Raw genomic sequence first — 17,219 nt, forward strand, 5'->3', positions numbered from 1 at the left:
ATTCAAGAGACTTCTTCAGAACAATGAACAAAATTCACCCAGCCGTATATATACCCCACCCCAACTAAACAATTGAACAATTAAAAACAGATTTCATTAAATCATTTTGCAAAAACTTTTTAAATGTAGTTAAAACCATTTCTTAAAATACCCACCAACCAAATTACAAAAAATGCAAAAATTACAAACAATACAAAAATGTGAACCATATATATATTTTAACCTAAAATATTACTCAGTTTTAAAATACTAGAAATGCTAATAGTCTCATTAATACCTGGATACTTTGAGGCATTCAAATATATTTGCCACCTCAATTCCATGATATCTAAATGCACATCCAGGAATTTACCCTGGGTGTCCTTTATTAACTGCTGAATCACTAGGAATTTAAACTTGTGCCCTCCATTTTCCTGAATGTGCCTGTGTAAGGCACTGGTCATTCTACTGTTCTTAATGTCACCCAAATGTTCACCCATTCTGGTCTTCAGTTTTCTACAAGTCTTTCCTACATAAAATGTAGGATAATCCTGACACTTTGCCAAATATACCACATTGTTACTATTACAATTAAAATGGCCTTTGATGTAAATCACTTTATCATTCAGCTTAAATGGTTTCCAGTCTCAAGTATAAATGGACAATATGTACATGAATTGCATTTAAAGTTCCCTGTTTTCCTATTACATATCTCATGTTCCATCCTCCCTTCTAGTATATTCTTGAGGGACCTGTCTTTCCTGTAAACCAATGTGGGTACCCTCCCCACTGCTTGTACAATGTTTGCATCATACTGTAAAATTTCCCAATTGTTTTTAATGATATTAGAAATGAAATCTACTTCTCTGTTATAGGTGATAACCAAACATGAAATAGTAGTCACTTTATTCCTCACTGTTGAACCACCAAAGGGTTCACCACTCGTCCTTCCCAAAATGGGTTTATACACACCACTATCATGTTTGTTTTTAACTTCCACACTAATACCACATAACAAGTCTCTTGGATACTCACACTGTCTGAACATTTGTAAAATTAATTCCATTTCACTTAAGAAATCTTCATATTGACTGACCATTCTGGCCACCCATACCAGTTGACCTTTGACAACAGATCTCTTTTGGTGATGTGGGTGCCAGCTATTGTAATCCAGGTAAGAACTGGAAAATGTTGGTTTTCTATACATCTTGGTTATAATTTTTTTATTTTCTATATCCACTAGCAAATGTACATCCAGATAGGTGATTCTTACCCTGTCATACTCATGAGTAAATTTCAAAAAAATGTACTGACTGGTTATTGAATAACAAAAACTCCTTTAACCTAGGCTCAGTTCCCTTCCATATTAAGAAGAGGTCATCCAAAAACCTGGTATAGTGCACTATGACTGGTGCAAAAGAACTTTTCATTAAAAAAGGAAGGGCATTACGAAATTGGCAAAAATGGGGGCTCAAGCTGCCCCCATTGCCACTCTTTTAACCTGTTTATAGTATTGTCCTTCAAAATGAATATAGTTATTCTTCAGTACTACCTCCATCAATATGACAAACTTGTTCACTTCATCCTGACCAAAAATGCTCCTTTTATTAAGCTGCTGCTCTAACCAGGCCAACCCCTCATCATGGAGTATTACTGAGAAAAGATTACAAGCATCAATAGTAACCATAATTAAATCAGATGCCACCTCTATACCATTTAAATTGTCCAAAAATTGCCAGGAGTCTTTACTTATATAATCAAAAACCCATAGACTTTTTTGCAGATTTCTGTCTAAATATTTAGTGATGAAACAAGTTTTAGATCTCTTACTGTCTACAATAGGCCTAAACTTTGGATTAGTAAGGCCTTTGTGAATTTTTGGAATTCCAAACATATTAGACACCATGGGAAATTCATTTTTCATATAAAAATATTCTCTATCATCTATTTGTCCCTGTAATAACATATCTTCTATTAACAAATCAATTTTACGATATGTCACATTGATTTCATTAAGGGCATTTTCTTCATAAGTCCCATCCAAAAGTAGTGCATTAATCCCATTTAAATAATCCCCCTTATCCATAACTATGACATCATTACCTTTGTCCGCTTTCATAAACCGGACTGTACTATCACAAGTTAAACAAACCAATATCTGTTGTTCTTCATAAGTTAAATTGTCAATTGTTCTATTCTCTCTAGAGTTACCATTCCTATAAATTTGCCTAATTTCTTTTTCACACATTTTTTTCAAACAAACCAATAAGGTTATTCAAAGCAGGATTGAAGGTACTTGGTCTTTTTTAAACATTGATTGGGGTCATATAAGGTGTCTCCACTATTGTTTAACCAAACCTTCAAATTCATGAGGTTCCAGACATAGCCACAGAATGTCTTGTTGTCTTTGGCCTAGGAGGCCAGATTAACCTCAAATGTGACTTTGGTAAATTTTTTTTTTCCTCTGAATAATTTGTTTAGTTTGACTGAATTGCTTTCATCCTGCTGGGTGTTTCAACTCAGAATTGTTGCCATGATTGTCTTCCTTCTGTTATAGAGCCTGATGTGATTCCAGATGGTTGTTTTTTACTAGACAGGACAATATACTTGGGTGGTTGTATTTTGGAGACCATTTTGCAGTCTGACTTTATCAGTTAGCACAATACACTAGGTGGTGTGCAGCACTCTTCCATATTAATTAGGACGAGATCCAATATGTTTGGTCCCCTGGTTGGTATAGTGACAATCTGGTAAAGGGAGTTTGTGTTTACAAAATCCAGGAATCTCTGTGGTTGCATGTTTGGTGTTGTATATGATTCTCAGTTAATACTGGGGTAATTAAAGTCACCCATGAACATTGTATTGGGTTGGATGGCATTGGTGAGTGCTTCCAGTAAGCTTAAATACATGATATGGGTTAGCCTGGGCATTAGAGGGGGACCTAAAGCTTGCAAGGAAGTGGCATGTTTTTTTTTTTCCTGTGGTGATTTGAACCTAGAGAAGCTCAAGTGCATCATCCTATTTGACCAGCCTTGATAAGTATTTATTTTTTATGCAAATCGAGACATCTCCATTTTAGTCCCTGTCTGTATAGTAGCTGGTCTAAATGTGTGGAAGGCATTATACCCTTAGTATGCTGTCCATGGCTTTAATTCATGTCTCATTAATAAATAGAAGATAAAGCAGTAAGGAATAATAGGATTAAATGAAATGAAAGGGAAACCAAAAGCAGAACAGACAAAGTACAGCAGGTGAGTACAGTGATGGGATGCTCTGACAGCCCTTTACAAAGTAACAGTTTTTGTGTATAGTAATCAGAATAAATAGCTATTTATGCAGTGGATTGTTTAATGATGTGATGCAAGCCTTTTGGTGCTTTCAGTCAAGAAAGACTTCTCAACAAGTTAGAGTTGTGGATTTTGGACCTGATATGGCTTCCCGGTCCATAGTAACATTAGCAAGAGAACTACTGAAGTAACCACTGGTAAATCCATTTAATGCTTGAGTTCCTCTGTGGTATACTTGGACCTACAGTGTTCTGTTTCTTTTCAATAAACTTTGCTTAGCTCTCCTAACCTTAGCTTGACAATCCACATAGATAATGTCCTACTTATTGAACCCAACAAATCACCCAGTAATTTATAAACTAAACTTTATATAGATTTTAATTCCCTGTGGAAATGCTTACCAAAAATAATCTAAAATATCAGTGGCTAAAACTGTCATAAAATGACAGTTAATCAGATTTACGAGCATAAATACCTAGACCTTCTCATTGTACCTGTACTGTCATTCAAAATATACAACCCTAGAACAACCACGCATGTGTGGCTGGTGCAAATGGCCAAAAAGCATAAATTCCAAACAGAAAACAGAGGCCAGCACCAAATGAGTGACAATTAATATTTATTTGAACGTGGCAACCCCAAAAATGTCAGACTGGTTTTGGCAAAACCTGCCTTCCTCAGTGACAAAGTACAAATCCATGGAAAACGTGTACATATATATAGAAAAAAATCAGTCAACACATTGGTACTACACCCATTCCCATTAGTTACTTATAAGTAGTCATTAAGACCTGGGGAAAACAAACCACCTAGCTTAATGATCCAACTCCTTTCCTTTTTGTTGAGTAGAGAATGACAACCTGTTTTATGGGTCCTATCTCCCTGAATTTTATCTATCACCATAAAATTAAATCTAGCAGAGCTATATTTGACAGTATGTCTAAATAGGGCACTGGAAGCTCTCTTATTCCTAATGTCACTCAAATGTTCAGACATACGCATAAAAAGTCCCATACTGTCAAAACCAATTTCCGCCAATATGTACATACCAAATGTGGCAAAATAAACAATTCCTGAAACTCTGCTACACTGAATGCTGCAAAAATAACAATCCAGATGCAAAATCTCCAACAGGAAATGTGCGATCAGATCCAATGAAACAAAGACAATGGGTGATACAGCCACAGAAGTATAATGCTCACACTCAAAGGCAACAGCGAGGATGCCAATATCCAACCCTAGAACAAACACACACGTACAGCTGGTGCAAATGGCCAAAAAGCATAAATTCCAAACAGAAAAGAGAGGCCAGCACCAAAATGAGTGAGAATTAATATTTATTTGAACATGGCAACCCCAAAAATGTCAGACCGGTTTCAGCAAAATCTGCCTTCCTCAGTGACAAAGTACAAATCAGCCAATAAGAATCAACCTTCAAGTGCATATTTAGAAAAGTCACAGACATAATTAACCCATTTCTAGCCATAAGATAAAAACAAGACAATATAAAACATACAGATACATACAGCCTGGTCAGTACAACTACTTATTAATACAGTCATGTTTATATTTAAGAATAGGTTTTAAACTATTTTGAGAATTCAGTCCTGGATACACAGAAGCTCAAATAATAGTATTGAGAATTTTAAACTGTTTGTCAATTGGTTACACAGTAATGCTGAATTTTTGGTGTTTGATTTAACCTATGATAATTTAAAAATTAATTTTTTGGATATCACTGTTAGTTTATCTAATGAATGTTTTGGCACTACTATCTTTAAAAAGGATGTGCAGGCTACAAGATACATGCACTCTCAGAGTATGCATCCACATTATATTTTTAAAGGTACTGTGTATAGTCAATGTCTACGGGCCAGTAGGTTAAATACTAAGGAGGATGCATTTTTGCAAGACTTAGAAGTCATGAGTAAGGACTTTAGTCGAAGAGGATATGATTCATAATGGTTGGATGTTATGAAAGATGAATTCATCAATAGACTTGTTGATATAGGGCAGCCATACTAGAGATCTGATTTAGTAACTACAGTTAATAGGCCAAATGAGAAAAGACCTGTTTATGAAATATAATAGGCATACGAAATGTATTAAACAGATTATTAATAAATATTGGCCTATTCTTACTTCTAATGGTGAAATTAAAGAATTCCTAAGTCTTAAACCAAATTTTGCACATAAAAAAGAAAATAATTTGAAACAGCTTCTGTGTTATAAAGATATGCCTCGATATAAAAAACTATCATTGAATAGTAAAGGAACACATCCCTGTCATCAGTGCAGCTATTGTAATGTTATTAATACTGATTTAGTATTTGAACATCCTATTTCTGGTGTTACTTTTGAATTTAGAACCTTTGCTACTTGTCAAACAGAGAATGTGATTTATTTGGCTAATTGTGTTACATGTCCGCGTTTTTATATAGGTAAACCTAACCTGAAGTTAAAACAAAGGATTTGCCCTCACTTCTCTGAGATTCGGAGAGAAGTTGAGAGTAATGCCCTTTTTAAACACATTCAGTTAAAAGGTGATATACATTCCTTTAAATTTCGAGCAGTTCAAGTTGTAAATGTTGGTGTAAGGGGTGGTGACATCAGACTTCAGACTGAGCTTGCAGAATGTAAGTGGATAGACTATTTTCGAGCTTCTGTGTATCCAGGATTGAATTCTCAAAATAATTTAAAATTTATTTTTAAATATAAACATGACTGTATTAATTAGTAGTTGTATTGACCAGGCTGTATGTATCTGTATGTTTTATATTGTCTTGTTTTTATCTTATGGCTAGGAATGGGTTAATTATGTTTGTGACTTTTTTTAAATATGTAATTGAAGGTTGATTCTTATTGGCTGATTTGAATATTTATTGTGACCATTAACCTAGCTATGTTATGTATTGAGAAAGAGCTTATGCTTGAAAGCTTTGTGTTTGTTTTATTAAAAACAAGTCTTGATGCTGTGTTCCTTGTTTATTTTTGTTTTTGTGGTTTTTAGTAATTGGAAATACTTGGTTCCTACACAAGATTTTATTGTTTGTTTACAAAGTGCAAATCCATAAAAAACGTGTACATATATTTATATATAGAAAAAAATCAATCAACACATTGGTACTACACCCATTCCCACTAATTACTTATGTGTTCATTAAGACCTGGGGAAAACAAACCACCTAGCTTAATGATCAAACTCCTGTCCTTTTTGTTGAGTAGTGAATGTCAACCTGTTTTATTTAACTAATATTATATCTGCCAGTAATTAGGCTTCTGAACAAAATAGGTTGGATCTATTAGAATATCGAGATAAATATAACCAGGATACTTGTAACATTAGATTTGTTACCACATTTGAACGTAATATAAATGTCATCAGGGACATTATCGATCAACATTGGAATATATTATTAGTGAATGATGTGCTTTCTGAGGTTCTTACACCCAGGTGCTTATTTTTTTATTGTAGGGGATGGACCCCTTGGGTCTCATTTCAATCATTATAAACATTGGAGGGGCTCGGCTCCTTCTAGCCAACAACTGACTCTTACTTGGGATAGATTGATTGGCTCTTTCCCTTGCAGTCATTGTTCCTTTTGTAAGTTTATGTTTAAATCCAAACAATTTTCAAGTATAAATATGAGCATGGTTTATCATATTAAATTCTTTGCCAATTACAGTAGGGACTGGTTAGTTTATTTAGTGACCTGTTCATGTTCTGCTTTTTACATAGGCCAAACTTCCTGCGCACTTTGCATATGTATTTCTAAACATTTGAGTGACATCAGGAATAAGCGAGCTTCCAATGCCCTATTTAGACATACTGTCAATCATAGCTCCTGTAGATTTCATTTTATGGTGACAGACAAAATTCAGGGAGATAGGACCAATAAAACAGGTTGGCATGCTCTACTCAACAAAAAGGAAAGGATTTGGATCATTAAGCTAGGTGGTTTGTTTTCCCCAGGTCTTAATGACCACTTATCAGTAATTAATGGGAATAGGTGTAGTATCAATCTGTTGATTGATTTTTTTTCTATATGTATGTACACGTTTTCTATGGATTTGTCCTTTGTCACTGAGGAAGGCAGATTTTGTCGAAACTGATATTTTTGGGGTTTCCATGTTAAAATAAATATTAATTCTCACTCATTTTGGTGGTGGCCTCTCTTTTCTGTTTGCCATTTTTAAGTATAAACATTAAACAAAAGTAGAAGTCCAATTTTTTTTTAAGGACAAACATGCTAGAAGGCATACATTGAGAAGCAAACAGAATATAATGTGGGGTGTCATTTTTGAGTATGGGCAACTTACCATATTTTATTTGATGTTATTTTATTTGTTTTCTGTGGAAGAGTACTGATCTTCATGGATCTTTTTTGGACTCAGCCCAAGAGTGGTGTCTGCTTAAGTGACTTGCTCAGAGTCACACGGTTATGCAGTGAAGCCTGAGGGAATCAAACCTTGCACCACTGGACCACAGGAAACAGCTCGTTAACAGCTCCTTTACCCTTTAAGTAAACTGCCAGAAAAAAATATGCTTTGGAATATGCAACATATTATGGAACAGGATAACATGGGTGAACATCAGACAGTTCTGGAATTTAGTCAAATATTTTGGCTTTAGAACACTGCAGTAATACCTTCTAGTTGTCAGACTTGCTGAATTCAATGCATTTTATTACATGATTGCTCAAACATATTTTGCTTTTATTCCAAAAATTGTTTTTCCCTATTCCTTTCAACCATCAAACTTCTCGTTTTGATACACCATCCATTTGTTCTCCCACTATACAATGCTTAGTGAATGGCATTTTAAATTGCAAAGAGTGCTTATTGAGACTTTTTGTATTAAGGTGAAGACCAGAATTACAGAGACAGACAGAGTTGAAGGTGTTCAAAGATGCACCACTTACTAGTTTTGGCCTATGACTAACTAGACACTGGACAGTGGCTTGCACTATTTTCTGCATATCACACTAGCTAGCATACACCACAGTGTTCTGACATTTTATTCATTGAGTTTATTTAATAATAATGCCAAGCACAGAACATTACAGAGCACCACTGAGAAGGAGATGGCATTCTCTTATCTAAAAAAGAAACTGGAAAACTATTGTACCACATTAAAGTTCCTCCAGTCTATCTAACAGGAGGTAGTAGCTAGCATAAAAGGCCATAGATAAATTATGGAACAATACACTGACATTATGCTGACTATGTTATATTGAAAAATATTTTTTTTTACCTGAGTGCATCCAACCTTTTGGTTTATGCCTTCTGTTGGTTAGTAAGGTTGGTGGTTTGTGGGTTGGTGGTTGTTCTTTCTAGGTTTGTGTTGGATTTAGGCAAGCCAGTCCCAGGATTAGGTGATTCTTGGCTCAACAAATAAAGATCTAGTGGTGCTGTCCAATTTTATTTATTGTGCTGGCTGGTACACGCTATATCCTCAGTTCATTGAGGGGTGAGCAGAAAAGGAAAATTATTATTTTTTTTACCTGAGCATATCCAACCTTTTGGTCTATGCCTTCAGTATACCTTATATTTAATAAAATCAAGAATTCAATACACAGGAGGTTCAGATTCAAAAGTTTACTAGTGTACACCAGGAAGCAAAAAACGTACAAGTACAGAATTTTGTCTGACATGAAACAGGAAGCACACAATCTTATATAGGTTTAACATTCAAGCTGTGCCCACCTTACTGATGTGGTATGTCACAGGGCATCTACATCACTTTAGCTTACAGTCTTCTATTCATTAAAACTGCTGATGCTGTATATTTTAAAAAAACTTTTCCTCTGGATACAATACGGCCTTGCTATCCACCTGGTCAGACATAATGTCTTTCTGTAAAGTTACTTCTTCAAGGTTTTATATCAGTTAGAATACAATAGCAGATTCAGTCTCTTAATGCACGTCTTTGTTCTCTGTTACACTTTCTCACACAGCTGCGTGCTATCTCAGTAATACATATACAAGGCCAAATCATCCCAGCAGGAATGAGCAGAAGATTTAATTATTTCACACATTTAATTTCCTGACCCAGCAGATAATCACTTGTGAAAAGCATAAACATTAAAACTTGCTAAGCTGGCATCTGCCAGGGTCGAAGGTCAGCTTTGCTTCAAGCCACACTGCAGTTTCAAAACTACTTTACATTTAAACATGAATTAATCCTCTCTATTATATGATTAATAGAATAAAATGCATTATATACTACTTTGCTTTTAAACTTGCATTTCTCATGTATTCAAATACACATTTTTCTAACACCTTAACCTTTGGTATCCTTGGTTAATGGGGCTGGTGATTCATGGGTAGGTGGTCATTCTTTTTAAGTTGAGTATAATATATTGGAAGGTTTTCTACAACTATAGGCAGTGCAGTGTCAGTACCATGACCAGGCCAGAAGTTATGCTAAGGGTCCAAAATAATATTGAAAATAAAGCATTTGGTGAGAAGAGCATGCATGCATCTATCTATCTAAACACTTATTTATTTTGTTTACTTTGGTGATCAGCAATGACAAACTTCAAGCTCAGCCTTGGTTGTAGAAATAACAAGTCATGCAAGAAAAGGTGTATGTAGAGTTGTAAACAAAAGTTAAAATCAGCAAAAAACATGCATTTGACAATAGCTAAACAGTGTCACAATATGTATATGCATATATATATGTATATATATATATATATATATATATATATATATATATATATATATATATATATGGGTCTACTTCAAATAAAATAAAACTGACTTACCTGAAAATGAGAAGACTGAGACAAGAACACGAATCATCATTTAAACGACTCCTCACATAATCTACAATTTACCCAGGGAAAAGAGGCAGTCAGCCAACATTTGGAAGTTTGCCCTTCTCCCCACTATAGTGCAATCTCAGAGTTGGTATAATTAGTTAGGTGGGTGTGGGGGATGAAGACCCCACATTGAGGCAACTTGTGTGTGTTTGGAATGCTTTGGTGTGATTTTTGGGTGTGTGGTGGCTGACTACCTCGTTTTCCTGGGTAAAATGTTGGTTATGTGAGGAGTCATTTAAGTGAAGATTTGGTGTTGTCATCTTGGTTATTTACAATATATATACACACACACACACACACACACACACACACACACACACACACACACACACACATAAAGTATACAAATAAAATGAGTGGGCTGGGGAATGAGATGAAAAGGTTGTAAGGGTTGTGCACATGTATGTAAAAACAATGACTTCTGAAAAAGAAGGTAGGTTAGGTTGAGGACTGATGCTTGTGCTAAGGGGGTTTATGTTATGTGGTCTAAGTTGGGACTTTGGCACTTGCTCTGTATTCTCAATTATACTTGGAATTGTCATCATAAATGTTTATACTAACTGGCCAATCCAAGTGTATTTGCTTGAAATTTCCAGTATCATGGGATGGGCTTACATTGTTCAAAGAAATGGCAGTCATTGATTTTCAAGGCCTGATACCATAGTTTTTTACTATAAAGACATTGATAAGAGTAGTAACTGACTGTGCAGGAATGAAGCAGAAAGCCGTGGAAATATAAGAAGAATATTAACTGCCTGTTTGCATGGAAAATGTTTTAGTAGTTGCGTCCATATCATGCTGGTAGAGACTGCAGAAAGGAATAGAGATGGTTAATACAGAGAAGATACATGAGAAGAAATATTTAAGGATATAGCTGAAAAGTTCATAATACATTTTCAAAGTAGGAAATTCAATTTTTGAGCAATATCATTAAATGAAATGGTGGAAATGGACTTGACTGGAGCAGAAGTAGTCAATAAATACAACATGGTACACATCCCTTCACAGAAACAGACCCTAGCAAAACAGTTGCACTCTCTTCTGAGCTGCTAATTTTGTGTTCCATGTTTCTTAGCAGTAGTGCTGGCAAAGAGACTGACATATTTTACCTTGCCAATGTCACTCATACAAGATTGATCTACATCGATCAGAAAGTTCAAGACACATCCTATGACAACTTCCTTCTCTGAATGTCCACAGACTGAAAAGAATATCACAAAGCCTTGCGTGTCTTCAAAAAGCAGTATCTCATCTATTGAACTGTATCTCTCTGCTTAGGCATTCCCCAGGATTCAATAAACTCCATTCAGGAATAGTGCTATTCCTGCATGGAGTGAACCGTGACCATTTCTGCATAGCTTTAACAGCAGCACACCTTGCATATTCATGAAGGTGCGCTACTGCTAAGGCTAAGTGGGCACGAACACTACTGAGTGCAGGGGGCATGTTTAAGTAGTTCACGCACATCTAACATACCCCCTGTACTCATAAGGTGCCATACAGCACTTTTTAAAAGGTTTTCAGTGTCTGTGGACACTGAAATCAAATAAAATAGTAAAACAATGTCCACTGACACTGAAATAGATAGGGAATCAAGAAATTAATGCAGTTGGTGTGTAACAGGTTCTGTCATACACCCTGTACATTGTCAAAGTGCCATACGGCACTTTGCATGTACTTTCAATGTCCATGGACAATGAAAGCAGCTATTCCAGTAGGAAGCAATGCAGGGAGTGTATGACAGGTACATACCACTCAACTGTACAGGTTTTCTCAGAATGCCCAGATCCCTCCTTCACATACCTCTCAACCTCCTAGAGCAAGAAATCTGTACAAAGCCATAAATAATGGGAGGACAAAGGCACAAAAATAGGAACACTTTTTAAATATTGCACTTACAAACTTGCATTAGCTCAGATTTTCTGAAGGGCATGAAGTCTGAAACTCAAATGTCTGTCAGTATGTTCTGCTAGAAAACCACAGTCATATGAGATATGGACCACAAATATGAGGCAATAAGCTGGACATTCTGCAAATATTTGTACAGTTGAATAATTTAAAAATGAAAAATTATAAAGTGGAATTATTAATATCCCTTTTTTATCCATTCTAATGTATGTTTAAGAGTAGCTGAGTGGGTTTGCGCATTAGGGCCCTCTGTTCAGCATTGCTTAAACATCTCATAGCAGCTAAATAAAAATGTGTAGCTAGCATCTCAGTGATGAAATAGCATAGTAGTTAGAGTCCTGGCTTTACATGCAAGTGTTCATGGTTTGAGTACCAATACAGGCACTTCATTTTTACATGGGAAAGGATTGTTAAAATATTTTTTTATGTTAAATTATGTAGTAATTGATATATGTCAGCCAGGGTAGTGTAGCAGGTCCAAAATGGAAGTGTAATTGCATAATATAATGTGAAATCACTGATTTATACAAAAGTGTCCCATACAGTATAGTCACACAACAAAGTAATGTAATGAAAGTACATAGGAGGATATCCTGTATAGTAAATCATATATACTTAATATGTCAGCAATTATGAATTATCCTACAATCCTGATATTCTTTTAAAATGAAAATTGAGCAATGTTAAGTAGTCCTCAGCTATGCTTAGCCAGTGTAAGCATTGCTTAAATGTGAATGCTAAACAGCATTCAGCTCAGCTAAGAAATTTGAGCACAGTTAAGTAGTGCTCAGCAGTTGCCCCTTTAAGCACTGTTCAGCTAAGCTTAGCAGATTTGTGCTCTGCATAGCTGAGCTTAACATTTTCAAAATGGTGCAATGACAGCAAAGGGTAGGAATATGGCCTTATTTAAACTGCACAGGCAGGAATACAGCCATAACCTGTTGTAGTCTGATCTCTGCAGGAACCATGTCAGGTGTTGGAGAAGGCTAATGCTTTTGGGCACAGCGCTAGGGCATTTTGGATTCCAGGGTCATGGCTGGGCTACTTTTATCAAACCATGACAACAGAGTGCTACAGGGCCAGTACCAAGGCTCAGAGTATAAAGCAGAGGCCTGGGACCATCTGGCACGTGACCTCACCAGTGCCACTGGTATCCCTGGAACTTGTGAGCAGGCACAGCATCACTATGCTGACCTAAACAGAGGAAGGGGGCACTCTTGGTCCAATGGATCCAAACTGCTCGGGACAACCATGTTCCAGCAGTTTGCAAGTATCACAGATATAGGTGTACCAGATTTGAGCCTGAGTATGTGATAGACAGGTATCCAAAATGTTTGTTTCTCACCCCTACAGCTGTAGCAGAGAGGGCTAGTAACATTGAGGCCCATGCAGACAGACTGACATGGATGCGTGAGCAGGCTGGTTAGCTAACTTGGCGATATATAGTAGCATAAAGTAGAAGAGTACATTGTTTACTGCCAGTAGGAATAGTGTGCACTATGTCTAATGAATAAATGACGTTTGTCACACTAATATTTATCCACAGGATATCCATTAATAAAAGTGTCATTTCACTAATAAAGATGTATAACACAAACTGTTGTGTGTACTCTGGTATGTTGTTGTAGGTTCATCACAGCAAACATGGTGTTGACAGTATGAAGTAAGTGAGGCTGTTCTGAGAGCCAGCTAGCATGCAAAACAGTAGAATGTGGAACTGTAAACCAAGATATAAAGGAAATATGAAATATGATATGCACTAAGTTCTGAACCCTGAATAGTAATGTCTGCAATATTATAGTGTGTCCCCTGCAGTACTGCATACTTGTGTTAACCTTTGTTTTTCAGATAGTATAATTTCAAGGGATTAATACACAGTGCAATAACTATCTGCCATGCATGAATGTCAGGATTACAAGGTCAGACAGAAATCAGTCAAGCAAGTAACATCAGTTTCCCAGTAGCTCAGTGTGATGGACAATAACCCTCTTTTCCATTTTAGTACACCCAGGCATGGTTCGAATCCAGGGACTGGTACTAAGATGTGTGCATATGTACACTAAAGAAATCCAGAATATTTGTAGAAACAGAAAGTGTTAACAGATATTTTCTCCACTGGTCTTACAGGTAAAGAAATGTGTGTAGTAGTATGAAGGGTATACTGATACACCATGTAAACTGTTCCACTGTCCAAACCCATATGCCTGCAAATGACAGTTGGATAGGTACATACACCATGCACTCTCCCAGATACATTTTCCTCAAGTGTTACACTGTCACGGCTAGTGGTCACTGTTGCCAATAACCTTGGACACAGGAATCCAGGGAAGTATGCCAGTAGCAGACTCACACATCAGTGCAGGGTATCCCTTCTCTGCCAACTATGTAACCCTGATATGTACAAGCTCCCTCCAGTAATGTAGCCATTGCCCTCCCAGTCTTCCTCACACCATTACATGTTGACAGTCTAACGGACATGTATGTGCTATAGAAGCTATGCCATAGGTAGATGTAAAGTGAGGGCAGACCTGTAGAGTATTAAGTAGTATAGTTGTGAAAAATGGAAGCCTATACAGTTGTTAATGGACTTTTTTCTCTCCACCCACCACTCATCTGCATCAATAATTATTCATATACTACGTGTATGTTGTTCTCAAAACCTATTGTTGGGACATATGTTCCATTATTGTTCATATACCTAATTGGTTGCATATTAGTATACCTCATTCAAATACTATTATGGGTGGCCTGTTGCCATCAGTGTAACTTACATGCTGTTAAAATGCTTACTGTTGTTCCATTTATGCATGTGTGCTTTTTGCTATGCAACTGTTTTAAATTTGTTGGTTTGGGTTAATTGGAACACCCATGCATGTTGTTATAACTAATTTTGAAATGTTTTGTTCATGACTACCCAATATATCCTTGTATAATCTCAACACCATAGCACATTTGGGGAGGCAGATCCTGGCGGATCCACCTGTCCCTCCCCATCTGGTCATGGTACTGGGCCACAGCATGTCTGGGACCCAACCTGGAACTTCCTCATCTGCTGTTCCTGCACCATCTTTGGGTGGGACTACCTCAAGGAGATGGGGGTCATCCCCCCCTGGGCATGGGCACAGAGAGGACCCTGTCACCCACCGCAAGTTCCGGGGTATGGTGCACAGTGTCATTCGCTCTGAGTTGGATGAACATCTGCACCAGATGGAGGGCTGCCTGATGCACCTGGAGGGGTAGGCTACCCTGTTGTCCAGCCCCCTGCACAACCACCTTCGGGGCCATGAAGGTGCAGTGGTGACTGTCCATGGATGGGAACCTAAGTCCCACTGTATTCATTTGGGGGCTCATGGGCCTCTGATTCCCAACCACCCTCCCTATCCAAGGTGTTTACCCCCTCATGTGTCATATACTGCCTCGTCTGCTGTCTCGTGTGTCTTATTTATTTTATTTTATTTATTTTTATTTTACATTTGTTGACCGGGCTAGTCTAGCTGGATACATGTCCATTTTCAGTAGAGGCCCGGGAAGAAAAGCTCCATGTGCAAAACAGTATAGTATAGATAAAAAACAATAACAACATATAAAATGACAAAATAGAAAGGAAGATAAATAAAATAATAATAAAAATAAAAGATACACATTTTTAAATAAGATCATGAAAAATTCTAGAGAAATAATATGATATAAACATTTTAAGTAAGGTTTTAAAAAAGCCAACATAGAATAAATACAGTGCATAGTGTGAAACGCAGTTACCAATGTTGATAATAAGGAAATATATGTGAAGACTTAAGAAGTCTTGTGAAGACTGAAGTCCCAGGATTCAGAAAAAATAAAAAATAAATAAGAGGTTAGAAAGTGAATGGAAGTTGATGCAGGTGGCTAATGCTAGAGGATAAAGCAATTAGTCAGGGGTAATACAGGAACATAACCAGTGTTTTTTTGAGATGAAGCTTGAGCTTCTTTTTGAAAAGTGTATGAGAGGAGAGAGTTGTAAGTTCAGTAGGTAGTAGATTCCATAGTTTACCAACGGTGTTACAGAAGAGGGAGTCACCTGCTAGGTTATGAGCTCTACAGGTGTTAAACAGTAGTTTATTAGCTGAGCGTAAGTTTTCAGGATTATGGTAGGGGGTAAGTAGTCTTGAGAGAATAGGAGTATTTGAGGGTTGATGCATGCTTTTATGGGCAATAGTAAGCTGAGAAAGATGAAGGTGCTGATGAAATTCTAACCAATCAAGTTGTAAAAGGTTTAGACAGTGATGAGTATGGTAAGGGGAGGCAGCAGTGAATCTAGCAATGTTAGTATATGATACAGTGAGCTTGTTAATGTTGGTTTTAGAAAGGTTTGTGAATATGGGGGAGGCATAGAGTAGAGTAGAGATGAGACGAGTTCTGGCTATAGCAGTCCTGGCTGTTGTAGTGAGAAAAGGCTTGATTCTATAGAGGGATCTAAGTTTCTTGTTGACAGGTTTTACTGTGGTGTTCATATGTATGTCAAAGCTGAGGATGTTGTCAATAGTTATCCCTAGGAGCTTGGTAGTTGGGTCTTATCTGTCTATGAATGCAACCTTTCCTTCCCAAACTACTTCCCCAAACATACCTGCAGCCCTTTCAAAACATCCCACTCTCACCTTAATAAAAAAGGGCATCAGTCCAACAAAACAATCATTGCCCCATACATAGCTCTACATTTTGCCCCCATGTCCAGTGACATAAATAAATCAATGCTGAAATTACCCTGTACATATATTTTGCCAACTCCCCTCCCTGTGGGGTGTGAGGCTGTAAATCCCAAATTTTCAACATCAGTCACAGCTGTAGAGCTATGGTCCTTTCCTACACTTGCCCTGCACATCCCTAGCTGGTTTTCCTAATGTTCTACCCCTTGCTTTCCCCCATTCCACCACTTCCCTATCATCCTTTTTTCTTTTCTTTAATTAAAATTAACGTGGGTGTAAGCGGGAGTAAGCACTGCTAAGCAAAGCTAAAGGAACTTAACCATCTGTTAGCATTGCTTAGCTATACGCAAAATCATGCAAACCCACTTACAGCTGCTTAAAAGTGTTTAATCACTCTGTTTCCATCAGACCTTGTTCTGCCCAGCAACAACATAATCAGTGCTGCCAAGTCTCAAACCTAGGACTCTGTGCACTACAATCACAGCAATGTACCACTATACCATCTGAGCTGTGAGAATTTGTAATGCTTTTAAAAA

General features: G+C 37.0%; 1 protein-coding gene across 1 annotated transcript in view; it reads left to right on the forward strand.

Annotated features, from left to right (window-relative positions):
• Window positions 1-17,219, forward strand: part of LOC122792862 (peroxidasin homolog) — a 1,098,019-nt gene that overhangs the window by 818,449 nt on the left and 262,351 nt on the right. The gene's annotated exons all lie outside the window — the stretch shown is intronic.

This window comes from Protopterus annectens, chromosome 2.part0 (genome assembly GCF_019279795.1).
Source record: "Protopterus annectens isolate FY-2018-M chromosome 2.part0, PAN1.0, whole genome shotgun sequence".
Lineage (NCBI taxonomy): Eukaryota > Metazoa > Chordata > Ceratodontiformes > Protopteridae > Protopterus > Protopterus annectens.